General features: G+C 30.9%; 4 long non-coding RNA genes across 6 annotated transcripts; all 4 read left to right on the top strand.

The window, feature by feature from the left end:
- The first annotated feature begins 5,052 nt into the window (after nucleotides 1-5,052).
- On the top strand, nucleotides 5,053-6,931 carry LOC136808375 (uncharacterized). Its single transcript, XR_010846875.1, has 3 exons — nucleotides 5,053-5,169; nucleotides 5,847-6,022; nucleotides 6,699-6,931. It is a non-coding gene; the product is annotated as an uncharacterized lncRNA (long non-coding RNA).
- A 758-nt stretch (nucleotides 6,932-7,689) lies between these two features.
- On the top strand, nucleotides 7,690-13,578 carry LOC136808374 (uncharacterized). Of its 2 annotated transcripts, XR_010846874.1 has the most exons (8): nucleotides 7,690-7,726; nucleotides 8,403-8,578; nucleotides 9,255-9,430; nucleotides 10,107-10,282; nucleotides 10,958-11,133; nucleotides 11,810-11,985; nucleotides 12,662-12,837; nucleotides 13,513-13,578. It is a non-coding gene; the product is annotated as an uncharacterized lncRNA (long non-coding RNA). The 2 variants fall into 2 exon arrangements; XR_010846873.1 differs by lacking the exon at nucleotides 7,690-7,726 and having other exon boundaries at nucleotides 7,885-8,578.
- Nucleotides 13,579-13,625: 47 nt separating this feature from the next.
- LOC136808373 (uncharacterized) lies at nucleotides 13,626-16,165 on the top strand. Of its 2 annotated transcripts, XR_010846872.1 has the most exons (4): nucleotides 13,626-13,688; nucleotides 14,366-14,541; nucleotides 15,217-15,392; nucleotides 16,070-16,165. It is a non-coding gene; the product is annotated as an uncharacterized lncRNA (long non-coding RNA). The 2 variants fall into 2 exon arrangements; XR_010846871.1 differs by lacking the exon at nucleotides 13,626-13,688 and having other exon boundaries at nucleotides 14,189-14,541.
- A 4,293-nt stretch (nucleotides 16,166-20,458) lies between these two features.
- On the top strand, nucleotides 20,459-22,243 carry LOC136808400 (uncharacterized). Its single transcript, XR_010846879.1, has 3 exons — nucleotides 20,459-20,519; nucleotides 21,197-21,372; nucleotides 22,050-22,243. It is a non-coding gene; the product is annotated as an uncharacterized lncRNA (long non-coding RNA).
- Nucleotides 22,244-22,465: the final 222 nt, after the last annotated feature.

Genomic DNA, 22,465 nt, shown 5'->3' with positions numbered 1-22,465 from the left:
CAACAGCGCTTATCTATGAATGTAGGTTTTCGTCTCTTTGATGATTTTGCTTCATTTTGAACGGGCTCTTTTTCTTCATTTTTAAGTTAGAAACCCGACCCTTTTACAAATCTGTATGAGAAAGGCAACTGTATGCACTTCATCTAAAAGAATTCTAAAGCAAGCATCATTCTTTGACGAAAAAAGTATCACTTTTTAGTACGATAGATATGGTATGTTGTTGATGAAATGGGTGCTAATTTTGTTAGATTGTTTCATATTTCCCATGTTCAAAGTACGAACCGTGGAAACATATACTCTTTCTTACTCAAATAAGAAAATGATCTGTTATAATCCATTAAACAATCTTCCAAAAGCAATATGTTACATATTCAAAGTGCAACTCAATGAACGTTGTGTTATTGAGGCCCTTGAGTTTACGACATACCATGATTCAATTTTATTGGTATTTCACATTCCAGTGAAAAGCTTGCAATATTCGAGTTAAAATTTTTGAATAGCGATGCTCCTTTTTCTAGTCTTTTTTAAGAAATGCTTGCAAAATAGCCTTTCATTTTTCTAAAAAATGATGCTCTCACATGATAAATGCCTTGTTTGTGAAAGATAAATGAACTGGAAAAAAACTGTAGCATTTTTTATTCCAAAAAAGATTATATGTTTTCTATGTTTATCAAAAATCACTGTGCTTTTATGCCGTCGTTCTTAATTTTTTTAAGGTTATTGATGTCGATGGAAAATAACAACGTCAAACAGAGTTGAGCATGCAAAGTTTACAGAAGACGACAGTTTATTTGAAGATGACCCATTCTTTTGATATCAGATGGTTTCTAGCAACCCAAAATGAGCACTATTATACTTATTAAGTGGAGAACAACAGAATTTGACTTTAAAAGTAGGTTTTCGTCTCTTTAACAGTTTTGTTTCATTTTGAACAGACTCTTTATCGCCATTTTTAATTTAGAAACACGACCCCTTTACAAATCTGTATGAGAAAGGAAACTGTATGTACTTCATCTAAAAGAATTCTAAAGAAAGCGTCATTCTTTGACGAAAAAAATATCACTTTTTAGTACGATAGATATGGTATGTTGTTGATGAAATGGGTGCTAATTTTGGTAGATTGTTTCATATTTCCCATGTTCAAAGTACGAACCGTGGAATTATTATACTCTTTCTTACTCAAATAAGAAAATGATCTGTTATAATCCATTAAACAATCTGCCACAAGCAATATTTTACATATTCAAAGTGCAACTCAATGAACGTTGTGTTATTGAGGCCCTTGAGTTTACGACATACCATGATTCAATTTTATTCGTATTTCACATTCCAGTGAAAAGCTTGCAATATTCGAGTTAAAATTTTTGAATAGCGATGCTCCTTTTTCTAGTCTTTTTTAAGAAATGCTTGCAAAATAGCCTTTCATTTTTCTAAAAAATGATGCTCTCTCATGATAAACGCCTTGTTTGTGAAAGATAAATGAACTGGAAAAATACTGTAGCATTTTTTATTCCAAAAAAGATTATGTTTTCTATGTTTATCAAAAATCACTCTGCTTTCTTGCCGTCGTTCTTTATTTCATTCAAGGTTATTGATGTCTATGGAAATAACAACGTCAAACAGAGTTGAGCATGCAAAGTTTACAGAAGACGACAGTTTATTTGAAGATGACCCATTCTTTTGATATCAGATGGTTTCTAGCAACCCAAAATGAGCACTATTATACTACTTATTCAGTGGAGAACAACAGAATTTGACTTTAAAAGTAGGTTTTCGTCTCTTTAACAGTTTTGTTTCATTTTGAACAGACTCTTTATCGCCATTTTTAATTTAGAAACACGACCCCTTTACAAATCTGTATGAGAAAGGCAACTGTATACAAAAGCAAGCATCACTCTTTGACGAAAAAAATATCACTTTTTAGTACGATGGATATGGTATGTTGTTGATGCAATGGGTGCTAATTTTGGTAGATTGTTTCATGTTTCCCATGTTCAAAGTACGAACCGTGGAAACATACTCTTTCTTACTCAAATAAGAAAATGATCTGTTATAATCCATTAAACAATCTTCCGAAAGCAATATGTTACATATTGAATGTGCAACTCAATGAACGTTGTGTTATTGAGGCCCTTGAGTTTACGACATACCATAATTCAATTATATTGGTATTTCACATTGAACTGAAAAACTTGCAATGTTTGAGTTAAAGTATTTGAAGAGCAATGCTCCTTTTTCTAATATTTTTAAAGAAATAATATGCGAAATAGCCTTTAATTTTTCTAAATAATGATGCTCTTACATGGTAAACCTTGATTTTGAAAAGATAACTGAACTTGAAAAGAACTGTGGCATTTTTTATTCAAAAAAGATTATATGTTTTCTATGTTTATCAAAAATCACTTTGCTTTCTTGCCTTCGTTCTTTATTTCAATTAAGGTTATTGATGTCGATGGAAAGTAACAACGTCAAACAGAGTTGAATATGCAAAGTTTACAGAAGATGAACGTTTATTTGGAGATGGCCCATTCCTTTGATAATAGATGGTTTTTAACAACTCAAAATGAGCACTATTGTAACTTTTAAGATGAAAACAACAGCACCTATCTTTAAAAGTAGGTTTTTGTCTCTTTAACAGTTTTTTTTTCATTTTGAACAGGCTTTTTTTCTCCATTTTTAAGTTAGAAACCCGACCCTTTTACAAATCTGTATGAGAAAGGCAACTGTATACAAAAGCAAGCATCACTCTTTGACGAAAAAAATATCACTTTTTAGTACGATGGATATGGTATGTTGTTGATGCAATGGGTGCTAATTTTGGTAGATTGTTTCATGTTTCCCATGTTCAAAGTACGAACCGTGGAAACATACTCTTTCTTACTCAAATAAGAAAATGATCTGTTATAATCCATTAAACAATCTTCCGAAAGCAATATGTTACATATTGAATGTGCAACTCAATGAACGTTGTGTTATTGAGGCCCTTGAGTTTACGACATACCATAATTCAATTATATTGGTATTTCACATTGCACTGAAAAACTTGCAATGTTTGAGTTAAAGTATTTGAAGAGCAATGCTCCTTTTTCTAATATTTTTAAAGAAATAATATGCGAAATAGCCTTTAATTTTTCTAAATAATGATGCTCTTACATGGTAAACCTTGATTTTGAAAAGATAAATGAACTTGAAAAGAACTGTGGCATTTTTTATTCAAAAAAAGATTATATGTTTTCTATGTTTATCAAAAATCACTCTGCTTTCTTGCCGTCGTTCTTTATTTCATTTAAGGTTATTGATGTTGATGGAGAGTAACAACGTCAAACAGAGTTGAATATGCAAAATTTACAGAAGATGAACGTTTATTTGGAGATGGCCCATTCCTTTGATAATAGATGGTTTTTAACAACTCAAAATGAGCACTATTGTAACTTTTAAGATGAAAACAACAGCACCTATCTTTAAAAGTAGGTTTTTGTATCTTTAACATTTTTTTTTCATTTTGAACAGGCTTTTTTTCTCCATTTTTAAGTTAAAAACCCGACCCTTTTACAAATCTGTATGAGAAAGGCAACTGTATACAAAAGCAAGCATCACTCTTTGACGAAAAAAATATCACTTTTTAGTACGATGGATATGGTATGTTGTTGATGCAATGGGTGCTAATTTTGGTAGATTGTTTCATGTTTCCCATGTTCAAAGTACGAACCGTGGAAACATACTCTTTCTTACTCAAATAAGAAAATGATCTGTTATAATCCATTAAACAATCTTCCGAAAGCAATATGCTACATATTGAATGTGCAACTCAATGAACGTTGTGTTATTGAGGCCCTTGAGTTTACGACATACCATAATTCAATTATATTGGTATTTCACATTGCACTGAAAAACTTGCAATGTTTGAGTTAAAGTATTTGAAGAGCAATGCTCCTTTTTCTAATATTTTTAAAGAAATAATATGCGAAATAGCCTTTAATTTTTCTAAATAATGATGCTCTTACATGGTAAACCTTGATTTTGAAAAGATAAATGAACTTGAAAAGAACTGTGGCATTTTTTATTCAAAAAAAGATTATATGTTTTCTATGTTTATCAAAAATCACTCTGCTTTCTTGCCGTCGTTCTTTATTTCATTTAAGGTTATTGATGTCGATGGAAAGTAACAACGTCAAACAGAGTTGAATATGCAAAGTTTACAGAAGATGAACGTTTATTTGGAGATGGCCCATTCCTTTGATAATAGATGGTTTTTAACAACTCAAAATGAGCACTATTATAACTTTTAAGATGAGAACAACAGCACCTATCTTTAAAAGTAGGTTTTCGTCTCTTTAACAGTTTTGTTTCATTTTGAACAGGCTCTTTTTCTTCATTTTTAAGTTAGAAACCCGACCCTTTTACAAATCTGTATGAGAAAGGCAACTGTATACAAAAGCAAGCATCACTCTTTGACGAAAAAAATATCACTTTTTAGTACGATGGATATGGTATGTTGTTGATGCAATGGGTGCTAATTTTGGTAGATTGTTTCATGTTTCCCATGTTCAAAGTACGAACCGTGGAAACATACTCTTTCTTACTCAAATAAGAAAATGATCTGTTATAATCCATTAAACAATCTTCCAAAAGCAATATGTTACATATTGAAAGTGCAACTCAATGAACGTTGTGTTATTGAGGCCCTTGAGTTTACGACATACCATAATTCAATTATATTGGTATTTCACATTGCACTGAAAAACTTGCAATGTTTGAGTTAAAGTATTTGAAGAGCAATGCTCCTTTTTCTAATATTTTTAAAGAAATAATATGCGAAATAGCCTTTAATTTTTCTAAATAATGATGCTCTTACATGGTAAACCTTGATTTTGAAAAGATAAATGAACTTGAAAAGAACTGTGGCATTTTTTATTCAAAAAAAGATTATATGTTTTCTATGTTTATCAAAAATCACTCTGCTTTCTTGCCGTCGTTCTTTATTTCATTTAAGGTTATTGATGTCGATGGAAAGTAACAACGTCAAACAGAGTTGAATATGCAAAATTTACAGAAGATGAACGTTTATTTGGAGATGGCCCATTCCTTTGATAATAGATGGTTTTTAACAACTCAAAATGAGCACTATTGTAATTTTCAAGATGAAAACAACAGCACCTATCTTTAAAAGTAGGTTTTTGTCTCTTTAACAGTTTCTTTTTTCATTTTGAACAGGCTTTTTTTCTCCATTTTTAAGTTAGAAACCCGACCCTTTTACAAATCTGTATGAGAAAGGCAACTGTATACAAAAGCAAGCATCACTCTTTGACGAAAAAAATATCACTTTTTAGTACGATGGATATGGTATGTTGTTGATGCAATGGGTGCTAATTTTGGTAGATTGTTTCATGTTTCCCATGTTCAAAGTACGAACCGTGGAAACATACTCTTTCTTACTCAAATAAGAAAATGATCTGTTATAATCCATTAAACAATCTTCCGAAAGCAATATGTTACATATTGAATGTGCAACTCAATGAACGTTGTGTTATTGAGGCCCTTGAGTTTACGACATACCATAATTCAATTATATTGGTATTTCACATTGCACTGAAAAACTTGCAATGTTTGAGTTAAAGTATTTGAAGAGCAATGCTCCTTTTTCTAATATTTTTAAAGAAATAATATGCGAAATAGCCTTTAATTTTTCTAAATAATGATGCTCTTACATGGTAAACCTTGATTTTGAAAAGATAAATGAACTTGAAAAGAACTGTGGCATTTTTTATTCAAAAAAAGATTATATGTTTTCTATGTTTATCAAAAATCACTCTGCTTTCTTGCCGTCGTTCTTTATTTCATTTAAGGTTATTGATGTCGATGGAAAGTAACAACGTCAAACAGAGTTGAATATGCAAAGTTTACAGAAGATGAACGTTTATTTGGAGATGGCCCATTCCTTTGATAATAGATGGTTTTTAACAACTCAAAATGAGCACTATTGTAACTTTTAAGATGAAAACAACAGCACCTATCTTTAAAAGTAGGTTTTTGTCTCTTTAACAGTTTTTTTTTCATTTTGAACAGGCTTTTTTTCTCCATTTTTAAGTTAGAAACCCGACCCTTTTACAAATCTGTATGAGAAAGGCAACTGTATACAAAAGCAAGCATCACTCTTTGACGAAAAAAATATCACTTTTTAGTACGATGGATATGGTATGTTGTTGATGCAATGGGTGCTAATTTTGGTAGATTGTTTCATGTTTCCCATGTTCAAAGTACGAACCGTGGAAACATACTCTTTCTTACTCAAATAAGAAAATGATCTGTTATAATCCATTAAACAATCTTCCGAAAGCAATATGTTACATATTGAATGTGCAACTCAATGAACGTTGTGTTATTGAGGCCCTTGAGTTTACGACATACCATAATTCAATTATATTGGTATTTCACATTGCACTGAAAAACTTGCAATGTTTGAGTTAAAGTATTTGAAGAGCAATGCTCCTTTTTCTAATATTTTTAAAGAAATAATATGCGAAATAGCCTTTAATTTTTCTAAATAATGATGCTCTTACATGGTAAACCTTGATTTTGAAAAGATAAATGAACTTGAAAAGAACTGTGGCATTTTTTATTCAAAAAAAGATTATATGTTTTCTATGTTTATCAAAAATCACTCTGCTTTCTTGCCGTCGTTCTTTATTTCATTTAAGGTTATTGATGTCGATGGAAAGTAACAACGTCAAACAGAGTTGAATATGCAAAGTTTACAGAAGATGAACGTTTATTTGGAGATGGCCCATTCCTTTGATAATAGATGGTTTTTAACAACTCAAAATGAGCACTATTGTAACTTTTAAGATGAAAACAACAGCACCTATCTTTAAAAGTAGGTTTTTGTCTCTTTAACAGTTTTTTTTTCATTTTGAACAGGCTTTTTTTCTCCATTTTTAAGTTAAAAACCCGACCCTTTTACAAATCTGTATGAGAAAGGCAACTGTATACAAAAGCAAGCATCACTCTTTGACGAAAAAAATATCACTTTTTAGTACGATGGATATGGTATGTTGTTGATGCAATGGGTGCTAATTTTGGTAGATTGTTTCATGTTTCCCATGTTCAAAGTACGAACCGTGGAAACATACTCTTTCTTACTCAAATAAGAAAATGATCTGTTATAATCCATTAAACAATCTTCCGAAAGCAATATGTTACATATTGAATGTGCAACTCAATGAACGTTGTGTTATTGAGGCCCTTGAGTTTACGACATACCATAATTCAATTATATTGGTATTTCACATTGCACTGAAAAACTTGCAATGTTTGAGTTAAAGTATTTGAAGAGCAATGCTCCTTTTTCTAATATTTTTAAAGAAATAATATGCGAAATAGCCTTTAATTTTTCTAAATAATGATGCTCTTACATGGTAAACCTTGATTTTGAAAAGATAAATGAACTTGAAAAGAACTGTGGCATTTTTTATTCAAAAAAAGATTATATGTTTTCTATGTTTATCAAAAATCACTCTGCTTTCTTGCCGTCGTTCTTTATTTCATTTAAGGTTATTGATGTTGATGGAGAGTAACAACGTCAAACAGAGTTGAATATGCAAAATTTACAGAAGATGAACGTTTATTTGGAGATGGCCCATTCCTTTGATAATAGATGGTTTTTAACAACTCCAAATGAGCACTATTGTAACTTTTAAGATGAAAACAACAGCACCTATCTTTAAAAGTAGGTTTTTGTCTCCTTAACATTTTTTTTTTCATTTTGAACAGGCTTTTTTTCTCCATTTTTAAGTTAGAAACCCGACCCTTTTACAAATCTGTATGAGAAAGGCAACTGTATACAAAAGCAAGCATCACTCTTTGACGAAAAAAATATAACTTTTTAGTACGATGGATATGGTATGTTGTTGATGCAATGGGTGCTAATTTTGGTAGATTGTTTCATGTTTCCCATGTTCAAAGTACGAACCGTGGAAACATACTCTTTCTTACTCAAATAAGAAAATGATCTGTTATAATCCATTAAACAATCTTCCGAAAGCAATATGTTACATATTGAATGTGCAACTCAATGAACGTTGTGTTATTGAGGCCCTTGAGTTTACGACATACCATAATTCAATTATATTGGTATTTCACATTGCACTGAAAAACTTGCAATGTTTGAGTTAAAGTATTTGAAGAGCAATGCTCCTTTTTCTAATATTTTTAAAGAAATAATATGCGAAATAGCCTTTAATTTTTCTAAATAATGATGCTCTTACATGGTAAACCTTGATTTTGAAAAGATAAATGAACTTGAAAAGAACTGTGGCATTTTTTATTCAAAAAAAGATTATATGTTTTCTATGTTTATCAAAAATCACTCTGCTTTCTTGCCGTCGTTCTTTATTTCATTTAAGGTTATTGATGTCGATGGAAAGTAACAACGTCAAACAGAGTTGAATATGCAAAGTTTACAGAAGATGAACGTTTATTTGGAGATGGCCCATTCCTTTGATAATAGATGGTTTTTAACAACTCAAAATGAGCACTATTGTAACTTTTAAGATGAAAACAACAGCACCTATCTTTAAAAGTAGGTTTTTGTCTCTTTAACAGTTTTTTTTTCATTTTGAACAGGCTTTTTTTCTCCATTTTTAAGTTAGAAACCCGACCCTTTTACAAATCTGTATGAGAAAGGCAACTGTATACAAAAGCAAGCATCACTCTTTGACGAAAAAAATATCACTTTTTAGTACGATGGATATGGTATGTTGTTGATGCAATGGGTGCTAATTTTGGTAGATTGTTTCATGTTTCCCATGTTCAAAGTACGAACCGTGGAAACATACTCTTTCTTACTCAAATAAGAAAATGATCTGTTATAATCCATTAAACAATCTTCCGAAAGCAATATGTTACATATTGAATGTGCAACTCAATGAACGTTGTGTTATTGAGGCCCTTGAGTTTACGACATACCATAATTCAATTATATTGGTATTTCACATTGCACTGAAAAACTTGCAATGTTTGAGTTAAAGTATTTGAAGAGCAATGCTCCTTTTTCTAATATTTTTAAAGAAATAATATGCGAAATAGCCTTTAATTTTTCTAAATAATGATGCTCTTACATGGTAAACCTTGATTTTGAAAAGATAAATGAACTTGAAAAGAACTGTGGCATTTTTTATTCAAAAAAAGATTATATGTTTTCTATGTTTATCAAAAATCACTCTGCTTTCTTGCCGTCGTTCTTTATTTCATTTAAGGTTATTGATGTCGATGGAAAGTAACAACGTCAAACAGAGTTGAATATGCAAAGTTTACAGAAGATGAACGTTTATTTGGAGATGGCCCATTCCTTTGATAATAGATGGTTTTTAACAACTCAAAATGAGCACTATTGTAACTTTTAAGATGAAAACAACAGCACCTATCTTTAAAAGTAGGTTTTTGTCTCTTTAACAGTTTTTTTTTCATTTTGAACAGGCTTTTTTTCTCCATTTTTAAGTTAGAAACCCGACCCTTTTACAAATCTGTATGAGAAAGGCAACTGTATACAAAAGCAAGCATCACTCTTTGACGAAAAAAATATCACTTTTTAGTACGATGGATATGGTATGTTGTTGATGCAATGGGTGCTAATTTTGGTAGATTGTTTCATGTTTCCCATGTTCAAAGTACGAACCGTGGAAACATACTCTTTCTTACTCAAATAAGAAAATGATCTGTTATAATCCATTAAACAATCTTCCGAAAGCAATATGTTACATATTGAATGTGCAACTCAATGAACGTTGTGTTATTGAGGCCCTTGAGTTTACGACATACCATAATTCAATTATATTGGTATTTCACATTGCACTGAAAAACTTGCAATGTTTGAGTTAAAGTATTTGAAGAGCAATGCTCCTTTTTCTAATATTTTTAAAGAAATAATATGCGAAATAGCCTTTAATTTTTCTAAATAATGATGCTCTTACATGGTAAACCTTGATTTTGAAAAGATAAATGAACTTGAAAAGAACTGTGGCATTTTTTATTCAAAAAAAGATTATATGTTTTCTATGTTTATCAAAAATCACTCTGCTTTCTTGCCGTCGTTCTTTATTTCATTTAAGGTTATTGATGTCGATGGAAAGTAACAACGTCAAACAGAGTTGAATATGCAAAGTTTACAGAAGATGAACGTTTATTTGGAGATGGCCCATTCCTTTGATAATAGATGGTTTTTAACAACTCAAAATGAGCACTATTGTAACTTTTAAGATGAAAACAACAGCACCTATCTTTAAAAGTAGGTTTTTGTCTCTTTAACAGTTTTTTTTTCATTTTGAACAGGCTTTTTTTCTCCATTTTTAAGTTAAAACCCGACCCTTTTACAAATCTGTATGAGAAAGGCAACTGTATACAAAAGCAAGCATCACTCTTTGACGAAAAAAATATCACTTTTTAGTACGATGGATATGGTATGTTGTTGATGCAATGGGTGCTAATTTTGGTAGATTGTTTCATGTTTCCCATGTTCAAAGTACGAACCGTGGAAACATACTCTTTCTTACTCAAATAAGAAAATGATCTGTTATAATCCATTAAACAATCTTCCGAAAGCAATATGTTACATATTGAATGTGCAACTCAATGAACGTTGTGTTATTGAGGCCCTTGAGTTTACGACATACCATAATTCAATTATATTGGTATTTCACATTGAACTGAAAATCTTGCAATGTTTGAGTTATAGTATTTGAAGAGCAATGCTCCTTTTTCTAATATTTTTAAAGAAATAATATGCGAAATAGCCTTTAATTTTTCTAAATAATGATGCTCTTACATGGTAAACCTTGATTTTGAAAAGATAAATGAACTTGAAAAGAACTGTGGCATTTTTTATTCAAAAAAAGATTATATGTTTTCTATGTTTATCAAAAATCACTCTGCTTTCTTGCCGTCGTTCTTTATTTCATTTAAGGTTATTGATGTCGATGGAAAGTAACAACGTCAAACAGAGTTGAATATGCAAAGTTTACAGAAGATGAACGTTTATTTGGAGATGGCCCATTCCTTTGATAATAGATGGTTTTTAACAACTCAAAATGAGCACTATTGTAACTTTTAAGATGAAAACAACAGCACCTATCTTTAAAAGTAGGTTTTTGTCTCTTTAACAGTTTTTTTTTCATTTTGAACAGGCTTTTTTTCTCCATTTTTAAGTTAGAAACCCGACCCTTTTACAAATCTGTATGAGAAAGGCAACTGTATACAAAAGCAAGCATCACTCTTTGACGAAAAAAATATCACTTTTTAGTACGATGGATATGGTATGTTGTTGATGCAATGGGTGCTAATTTTGGTAGATTGTTTCATGTTTCCCATGTTCAAAGTACGAACCGTGGAAACATACTCTTTCTTACTCAAATAAGAAAATGATCTGTTATAATCCATTAAACAATCTTCCGAAAGCAATATGTTACATATTGAATGTGCAACTCAATGAACGTTGTGTTATTGAGGCCCTTGAGTTTACGACATACCATAATTCAATTATATTGGTATTTCACATTGCACTGAAAAACTTGCAATGTTTGAGTTAAAGTATTTGAAGAGCAATGCTCCTTTTTCTAATATTTTTAAAGAAATAATATGCGAAATAGCCTTTAATTTTTCTAAATAATGATGCTCTTACATGGTAAACCTTGATTTTGAAAAGATAAATGAACTTGAAAAGAACTGTGGCATTTTTTATTCAAAAAAAGATTATATGTTTTCTATGTTTATCAAAAATCACTCTGCTTTCTTGCCGTCGTTCTTTATTTCATTTAAGGTTATTGATGTCGATGGAAAGTAACAACGTCAAACAGAGTTGAATATGCAAAGTTTACAGAAGATGAACGTTTATTTGGAGATGGCCCATTCCTTTGATAATAGATGGTTTTTAACAACTCAAAATGAGCACTATTGTAACTTTTAAGATGAAAACAACAGCACCTATCTTTAAAAGTAGGTTTTTGTCTCTTTAACAGTTTTTTTTTCATTTTGAACAGGCTTTTTTTCTCCATTTTTAAGTTAAAAACCCGACCCTTTTACAAATCTGTATGAGAAAGGCAACTGTATACAAAAGCAAGCATCACTCTTTGACGAAAAAAATATCACTTTTTAGTACGATGGATATGGTATGTTGTTGATGCAATGGGTGCTAATTTTGGTAGATTGTTTCATGTTTCCCATGTTCAAAGTACGAACCGTGGAAACATACTCTTTCTTACTCAAATAAGAAAATGATCTGTTATAATCCATTAAACAATCTTCCGAAAGCAATATGTTACATATTGAATGTGCAACTCAATGAACGTTGTGTTATTGAGGCCCTTGAGTTTACGACATACCATAATTCAATTATATTGGTATTTCACATTGAACTGAAAATCTTGCAATGTTTGAGTTATAGTATTTGAAGAGCAATGCTCCTTTTTCTAATATTTTTAAAGAAATAATATGCGAAATAGCCTTTAATTTTTCTAAATAATGATGCTCTTACATGGTAAACCTTGATTTTGAAAAGATAAATGAACTTGAAAAGAACTGTGGCATTTTTTATTCAAAAAAAGATTATATGTTTTCTATGTTTATCAAAAATCACTCTGCTTTCTTGCCGTCGTTCTTTATTTCATTTAAGGTTATTGATGTCGATGGAAAGTAACAACGTCAAACAGAGTTGAATATGCAAAGTTTACAGAAGATGAACGTTTATTTGGAGATGGCCCATTCCTTTGATAATAGATGGTTTTTAACAACTCAAAATGAGCACTATTGTAACTTTTAAGATGAAAACAACAGCACCTATCTTTAAAAGTAGGTTTTTGTCTCCTTAACATTTTTTTTTCATTTTGAACAGGCTTTTTTTCTCCATTTTTAAGTTAGAAACCCGACCCTTTTACAAATCTGTATGAGAAAGGCAACTGTATACAAAAGCAAGCATCACTCTTTGACGAAAAAAATATAACTTTTTAGTACGATGGATATGGTATGTTGTTGATGCAATGGGTGCTAATTTTGGTAGATTGTTTCATGTTTCCCATGTTCAAAGTACGAACCGTGGAAACATACTCCTTCTTACTCAAATAAGAAAATGATCTGTTATAATCCATTAAACAATCTTCCGAAAGCAATATGCTACATATTGAATGTGCAACTCAATGAACGTTGTGTTATTGAGGCCCTTGAGTTTACGACATACCATAATTCAATTATATTGGTATTTCACATTGCACTGAAAAACTTGCAATGTTTGAGTTAAAGTATTTGAAGAGCAATGCTCCTTTTTCTAATATTTTTAAAGAAATAATATGCGAAATAGCCTTTAATTTTTCTAAATAATGATGCTCTTACATGGTAAACCTTGATTTTGAAAAGATAAATGAACTTGAAAAGAACTGTGGCATTTTTTATTCAAAAAAAGATTATATGTTTTCTATGTTTATCAAAAATCACTCTGCTTTCTTGCCGTCGTTCTTTATTTCATTTAAGGTTATTGATGTCGATGGAAAGTAACAACGTCAAACAGAGTTGAATATGCAAAGTTTACAGAAGATGAACGTTTGTTTGGAGATGGCCCATTCCTTTGATAATAGAGGGTTTTTAACAACTCAAAATGAGCACTATTGTAACTTTTAAGATGAAAACAACAGCACCTATCTTTAAAAGTAGGTTTTTGTCTCTTTAACAGTTTTTTATTTCGTTTTGAACAGGCTTTTTTTCTCCATTTTTAAGTTAAAAACCCGACCCTTTTACAAATCTGTATGAGAAAGGCAACTGTATACAAAAGCAAGCATCACTCTTTGACGAAAAAAATATCACTTTTTAGTACGATGGATATGGTATGTTGTTGATGCAATGGGTGCTAATTTTGGTAGATTGTTTCATGTTTCCCATGTTCAAAGTACGAACCGTGGAAACATACTCTTTCTTACTCAAATAAGAAAATGATCTGTTATAATCCATTAAACAATCTTCCGAAAGCAATATGTTACATATTGAATGTGCAACTCAATGAACGTTGTGTTATTGAGGCCCTTGAGTTTACGACATACCATAATTCAATTATATTGGTATTTCACATTGAACTGAAAATCTTGCAATGTTTGAGTTAAAGTATTTGAAGAGCAATGCTCCTTTTTCTAATATTTTTAAAGAAATAATGTGCGAAATAGCCTTTAATTTTTCTAAATAATGATGCTCTTACATGGTAAACCTTGATTTTGAAAAGATAAATGAACTTGAAAAGAACTGTGGCATTTTTTATTCAAAAAAAGATTATATGTTTTCTATGTTTATCAAAAATCACTCTGCTTTCTTGCCGTCGTTCTTTATTTCATTTAAGGTTATTGATGTCGATGGAAAGTAACAACGTCAAACAGAGTTGAATATGCAAAGTTTACAGAAGATGAACGTTTATTTGGAGATGGCCCATTCCTTTGATAATAGATGGTTTTTAACAACTCAAAATGAGCACTATTGTAACTTTTAAGATGAAAACAACAGCACCTATCTTTAAAAGTAGGTTTTTGTCTCTTTAACAGTTTTTTATTTCGTTTTGAACAGGCTTTTTTTCTCCATTTTTAAGTTAAAACCCGACCCTTTTACAAATCTGTATGAGAAAGGCAACTGTATACAAAAGCAAGCATCACTCTTTGACGAAAAAAATATCACTTTTTAGTACGATGGATATGGTATGTTGTTGATGCAATGGGTGCTAATTTTGGTAGATTGTTTCATGTTTCCCATGTTCAAAGTACGAACCGTGGAAACATACTCTTTCTTACTCAAATAAGAAAATGATCTGTTATAATCCATTAAACAATCTTCTGAAAGCAATATGTTACATATTGAATGTGCAACTCAATGAACGTTGTGTTATTGAGGCCCTTGAGTTTACGACATACCATAATTCAATTATATTGGTATTTCACATTGCACTGAAAAACTTGCAATGTTTGAGTTAAAGTATTTGAAGAGCAATGCTCCTTTTGCTAATATTTTAAAGAAATAATATGCGAAATAGCCTTTATTTTTCTAAATAATGATGCTCTCACATGATAAACGCCTTGTTTGTGAAAGATAAATGAACTTGAAAAAAACTGTGGCATTTTTTATTCCAAAAAAGATTATATGTTTTCTATGTTTATCAAAAATCACTCTGCTTTCTTGCCGTCGTTCTTTATTTCATTTAAGGTTATTGATGTCGATGGAAAATAACAACGTCAAACAGAGTTGAATATGCAAAGTTTACAGAAGATGAACGTTTATTTGGAGATGGCCCATTCCTTTGATAATAGATGGTTTTTAACAACTCAAAATGAGCACTATTGTAACTTTTAAGATGAAAACAACAGCACCTATCTTTAAAAGTAGGTTTTTGTCTCTTTAACAGTTTCTTTTTTCATTTTGAACAGGCTTTTTTTCTCCATTTTTAAGTTAGAAACCCGACCCTTTTACAAATCTGTATGAGAAAGGCAACTGTATACAAAAGCAAGCATCACTCTTTGACGAAAAAAATATCACTTTTTAGTACGATGGATATGGTATGTTGTTGATGCAATGGGTGCTAATTTTGGTAGATTGTTTCATGTTTCCCATGTTCAAAGTACGAACCGTGGAAACATACTCCTTCTTACTCAAATAAGAAAATGATCTGTTATAATCCATTGAACAATCTTCTGAAAGCAATATGTTACATATTGAATGTGCAACTCAATGAACGTTGTGTTATTGAGGCCCTTGAGTTTACGACATACCATAATTCAATTATATTGGTATTTCACATTGCACTGAAAAACTTGCAATGTTTGAGTTAAAGTATTTGAAGAGCAATGCTCCTTTTTCTAATATTTTTAAAGAAATAATATGCGAAATAGCCTTTAATTTTTCTAAATAATGATGCTCTTACATGGTAAACCTTGATTTTGAAAAGATAAATGAACTGGAAAAGAACTGTGGCATTTTTTATTCAAAAAAAGATTATATGTTTTCTATGTTTATCAAAAATCACTCTGCTTTCTTGCCGTCGTTCTTTATTTCATTTAAGGTTATTGATGTCGATGGAAAGTAACAACGTCAAACAGAGTTGAATATGCGAAGTTTACAGAAGATGAACGTTTATTTGGAGATGACCCATTCCTTTGATAATGGATTGTTTTTAACAACTCAAAATGAGCACTATTGTAACTTTTAAGATGAAAACAACAGCACCTATCTTTAAAAGTAGGTTTTTGTCTCTTTAACAGTTTTTTTTTTCTCATTTAGAACAGGCTTTTTTTTCCATTTTTAAGTTAGAAACCCGACCCTTTTACAAATCTGTATGAGAAAGGCAACTGTATACAAAAGCAAGCATCACTCTTTGACGAAAAAAATATCACTTTTTAGTACGATGGATATGGTATGTTGTGGATGCAATGGGTGCTAATTTTGGTAGATTGTTTCATGTTTCCCATGTTCAAAGTACGAACCGTGGAAACATACTCTTTCTTACTCAAATAAGAAAATGATCTGTTATAATCCATTAAACAATCTTCGGAAAGCAATATGTTACATATTGAATGTGCAACTCAATGAACGTTGTGTTATTGAGGCCCTTGAGTTTACGACATACCATAATTCAATTATATTGGTATTTCACATTGCACTGAAAAACTTGCAATGTTTGAGTTAAAGTATTTGAAGAGCAATGCTCCTTTTGCTAATATTTTTAAAGAAATAATATGCAAAATAGCCTTTAATTTTTCTAAATAATGATGCTCTTACATGGTAAACCTTGATTTTGAAAAGATAAATGAACTTGAAAAGAACTGTGGCATTTTTTATTCAAAAAAAGATTATATGTTTTCTATGTTTATCAAAAATCACTCTGCTTTCTTGCCGTCGTTCTTTATTTCATTTAAGGTTATTGATGTCGATGGAAAGTAACAACGTCAAACAGAGTTGAATATGCAAAGTTTACAGAAGATGAACGTTTATTTGGAGATGGCCCATTCCTTTTATAATGGATGGTTTTTTAACAACTCAAAATGAGCACTATTGTAATTTTCAAGATGAAAACAACAGCACCTATCTTTAAAAGTAGGTTTTTGTCTCTTTAACAGTTTTTTTTTCATTTTGAACAGGCTTTTTTTCTCCATTTTTAAGTTAGAAACTCGACCCTTTTACAAATCTGTATGAGAAAGGCAACTGTATACAAAAGCAAGCATCACTCTTTGACGAAAAAAATATCACTTTTTAGTACGATAGATATGGTATGTTGTGGATGCAATGGGTGCTAATTTTGGTAGATTGTTTCATGTTTCCCATGTTCAAAGTACGAACCGTGGAAACATACTCCTTCTTACTCAAATTAGAAAATGATCTGTTAAAATCCATTAAACAATCTTCCGAAAGCAATATGTTACATATTGAATGTGCAACTCAATGAACGTTGTGTTATTGAGGCCCTTGAGTTTAAGACAAACCATAATTCAATTATATTGGTATTTCACATTGCACTGAAAAACTTGCAATGTTTGAGTTATAGTATTTGAAGAGCAATGCTCCTTTTTCTATTATATTTAAAGAAATAGTTTGCGAAATAGTATGCGAAATAGCCTTTAATTTTTCTAAATAATGATGCTCTTACATGGTAAACCTTGATTTTGAAAAGATAAATGAACTTGAAAAGAACTGTGGCATTTTTTATTCAAAAAAAGATTATATGTTTTCTATGTTTATCAAAAATCACTCTGCTTTCTTGCCGTCGTTCTTTATTTCATTTAAGGTTATTGATGTCGATGGAAAGTAACAACGTCAAACAGAGTTGAATATGCAAAGTTTACAGAAGATGAACGTTTATTTGGAGATGGCCCATTCCTTTGATAATGGATGGTTTTTAACAACTCAAAATGAGCACTATTGTAATTTTCAAGATGAAAACAACAGCACCTATCTTTAAAAGTAGGTTTTTGTCTCTTTAACAGCTTCTTTTTTCATTTTGAACAGGCTTTTTTTCTCCATTTTTAAGTTAGAAACCCGACCCTTTTACAAATCTGTATGAGAAAGGCAACTGTATACAAAAGCAAGCATCACTCTTTGACGAAAAAATATCACTTTTTAGTACGATAGATATGGTATGTTGTTGATGAAATGGGTGCTAATTTTGGTAGATTGTTTCATGTTTCCCATGTTCAAGTACGAACCGTGGAAACATACTCTTTCTTACTCAAATAAGAAAATGATCTGTTATAATCCATTAAACAATCTTCCGAAAGCAATATACTACATATTGAATGTGCAACTCAATGAACGTTGTGTTATTGAGGCCCTTGAGTTTACGACATACCATAATTCAATTATATTGGTATTTCACATTACACTGAAAAACTTGCAATGTTTGAGTTAAAGTATTTGAAGAGCAATGCTCCTTTTTCTAATATTTTTAAAGAAATAATACGGGAAATAGCCTTTAATTTTTCTAAATATTGATGCTCTTACATGGTAAACCTTGATTTTGAAAAGATAAATGAACTTGAAAAGAACTGTGGCATTTTTTATTCAAAAAAAGATTATATGTTTTCTATGTTTATCAAAAATCACTCTGCTTTCTTGCCTTCGTTCTTTATTTCATTTAAGGTTATTGATGTCGATGGAAAGTAACAACGTCAAACAGAGTTGAATATGCAAAGTTTACAGAAGATGAACGTTTATTTGGAGATGGCCCATTCCTTTGATAATAGAGGGTTTTTAACAACTCAAAATGAGCACTACTGTAACTTTTAAGATGAAAACAACAGCACCTATCTTTAAAAGTAGGTTTTTGTCTCTTTAACAGTTTCTTTTTTCATTTTGAACAGGCTTTTTTTCTCCATTTTTAAGTTAGAAACCCGACCCTTTTACAAATCTGTATGAGAAAGGCAACTGTATACAAAAGCAAGCATCACTCTTCGACGAAAAAAATATCACTTTTTAGTACGATAGATATGGTATGTTGTGGATGCAATGGGTGCTAATTTTGGTAGATTGTTTCATGTTTCCCATGTTCAAGTACGAACCGTGGAAACATACTCTTTCTTACTCAAATAAGAAAATGATCTGTTATAATCCATTAAACAATCTTCCGAAAGCAATATGTTACATATTGAATGTGCAACTCAATGAACGTTGTGTTATTGAGGCCCTTGAGTTTACGACATACCATAATTCAATTATATTGGTATTTCACATTGCACTGAAAAACTTGCAATGTTTGAGTTATAGTATTTGAAGAGCAATGCTCCTTTTGCTAATATTTTTAAAGAAATAATATGCGAAATAGCCTTTAATTTTTCTAAATAATGATGCTCTTACATGGTAAACCTTGATTTTGAAAAGATAAATGAACTTGAAAAGAACTGTGGCATTTTTTATTCAAAAAAAGATTATATGTTTTCTATGTTTATCAAAAATCACTCTGCTTTCTTGCCGTCGTTCTTTATTTCATTTAAGGTTATTGATGTCGATGGAAAGTAACAACGTCAAACAGAGTTGAATATGCAAAGTTTACAGAAGATGAACGTTTATTTGGAGATGGCCCATTCCTTTGATAATGGATGGTTTTTAACAACTCAAAATGAGCACTATTGTAATTTTCAAGATGAAAACAACAGCACCTATCTTTAAAAGTAGGTTTTTGTCTCTTTAACAGTTTCTTTTTTCATTTTGAACAGGCTTTTTTTCTCCATTTTTAAGCTAGAAACCCGACCCTTTTACAAATCTGTATGAGAAAGGCAACTGTATACAAAAGCAAGCATCACTCTTTGACGAAAAAAATATCACTTTTTAGTACGATAGATATGGTATGTTGTGGATGCAATGGGTGCTAATTTTGGTAGATTGTTTCATGTTTCCCATGTTCAAAGTACGAACCGTGGAAACATACTCTTTCTTACTCAAATAAGAAAATGATCTGTTATAATCCATTAAACAATCTTCCGAAAGCAATATGTTACATATTGAATGTGCAACTCAATGAACGTTGTGTTATTGAGGCCCTTGAGTTTACGACATACCATAATTCAATTATATTGGTATTTCACATTGCACTGAAAAACTTGCAATGTTTGAGTTATAGTATTTGAAGAGCAATGCTCCTTTTGCTAATATTTTTAAAGAAATAATATGCGAAATAGCCTTTAATTTTTCTAAATAATGATGCTCTTACATGGTAAACCTTGATTTTGAAAAGATAAATGAACTTGAAAAGAACTGTGGCATTTTTTATTCAAAAAAAGATTATATGTTTTCTATGTTTATCAAAAATCACTCTGCTTTCTTGCCGTCGTTCTTTATTTCATTTAAGGTTATTGATGTCGATGGAAAGTAACAACGTCAAACAGAGTTGAATATGCAAAGTTTACAGAAGATGAACGTTTATTTGGAGATGGCCCATTCCTTTGATAATAGATGGTTTTAACAACTCAAAATGAGCACTATTGTAACTTTTAAGATGAAAACAACAGCACCTATCTTTAAAAGTAGGTTTTTGTCTCTTTAACAGCTTCTTTTTTCATTTTGAACAGGCTTTTTTTCTCCATTTTTAAGTTAGAAACCCGACCCTTTTACAAATCTGTATGAGAAAGGCAACTGTATACAAAAGCAAGCATCACTCTTTGACGAAAAAAATATCACTTTTTAGTACGATAGATATGGTATGTTGTGGATGCAATGGGTGCTAATTTTGGTAGATTGTTTCATGTTTCCCATGTTCAAAGTACGAACCGTGGAAACATACTCTTTCTTACTCAAATAAGAAAATGATCTGTTATAATCCATTAAACAATCTTCCGAAAGCAATATGTTACATATTGAATGTGCAACTCTATGAACGTTGTGTTATTGAGGCCCTTGAGTTTACGACATACCATCATTCAATTATATTGGTATTTCACATTGCACTGAAAAACTTGCAATGTTTGAGTTATAGTATTTGAAGAGCAATGCTCCTTTTGCTAATATTTTTAAAGAAATAATATGCGAAATAGCCTTTAATTTTTCTAAATATTGATGCTCTTACATGGTAAACCTTGATTTTGAAAAGATAAATGAACTTGAAAAGAACTGTGGCATTTTTTATTCAAAAAAAGATTATTTGTTTTCTATGTTTATCAAAAATCACTCTGCTTTCTTGTCGCCGTTCTTTATTTCATTTAAGGTTATTGATGTCGATGGAAAGTAACAACGTCAAACAGAGTTGAATATGCGAAGTTTACAGAAGATGAACGTTTATTTGGAGATGGCCCATTCCTTTGATAATAGATGGTTTTTAACAACTCAAAATGAGCACTATTGTAATTTTCAAGATGAAAACAACAGCACCTATCTTTAAAAGTAGGTTTTTGTCTCTTTAACAGCTTCTTTTTTCATTTTGAACAGGCTTTTTTTCTCCATTTTTAAGTAAGAAACTCGACCCTTTTACAAATCTGTATGAGAAAGGCAACTGTATACAAAAGCAAGCATCACTCTTTGACGAAAAAAATATCACTTTTTAGTACGATAGATATGGTATGTTGTGGATGCAATGGGTGCTAATTTTGGTAGATTGTTTCATGTTTCCCATGTTCAAAGTACGAACCGTGGAAACATACTCCTTCTTACTCAAATAAGAAAATGATCTGTTAAAATCCATTAAACAATCTTCCGAAAGCAATATGCTACATATTGAATGTGCAACTCAATGAACGTTGTGTTATTGAGGCCCTTGAGTTTACGACATACCATAATTCAATTATATTGGTATTTCACATTGCAACGAAAATCTTGCAATGTTTGAATTATAGTATTTGAAGAACAATGCTCCTTTTTCTAATATTTTTAAAGAAATAATATGCGAAATAGCCTTTAATTTTTCTAAATAATGATGCTCTTACATGGTAAACCTTGATTTTGAAAAGATAAATGAACTTGAAAAGAACTGTGGCATTTTTTATTCAAAAAAAGATTATATGTTTTCTATGTTTATCAAAAATCACTCTGCTTTCTTGCCTTCGTTCTTTATTTCATTTAAGGTTATTGATGTCGATGGAAAGTAACAACGTCAAACAGAGTTGAATATGCAAAGTTTACAGAAGATGAACGTTTATTTGGAGATGGCCCATTCCTTTGATAATAGATGGTTTTTAACAACTCAAAATGAGCACTATTGTAACTTTTAAGATGAAAACAACAGCACCTATCTTTAAAAGTAGGTTTTTGTCTCTTTAACAGTTTCTTTTTTCATTTAGAACAGGCTTTTTTTCTCCATTTTTAAGTTAGAAACCCGATCCTTTTGCAAATCTGTATGAGAAAGACTAGTTAACTAGTCGTTGAAAACAGACCCTTATCCAAAAATCAAGCTCCAAATAAAAAGAATCGAAGGGGTGAAGTTGCGTCTCTTTTCTGAATTTCAATGACTAGAAGCTTTTTCCCTCAAAAATATCTGAAT

Source organism: Clytia hemisphaerica, unplaced genomic scaffold (assembly GCF_902728285.1).
Source record: "Clytia hemisphaerica strain Z4C2 unplaced genomic scaffold, Clytia hemisphaerica genome assembly, whole genome shotgun sequence".
In the NCBI taxonomy this organism is placed as follows: domain Eukaryota; kingdom Metazoa; phylum Cnidaria; class Hydrozoa; order Leptothecata; family Clytiidae; genus Clytia; species Clytia hemisphaerica.
Note: the sequence above shows the minus strand (reverse complement) of the source record. Positions and strands in the feature narration are given on the sequence as shown.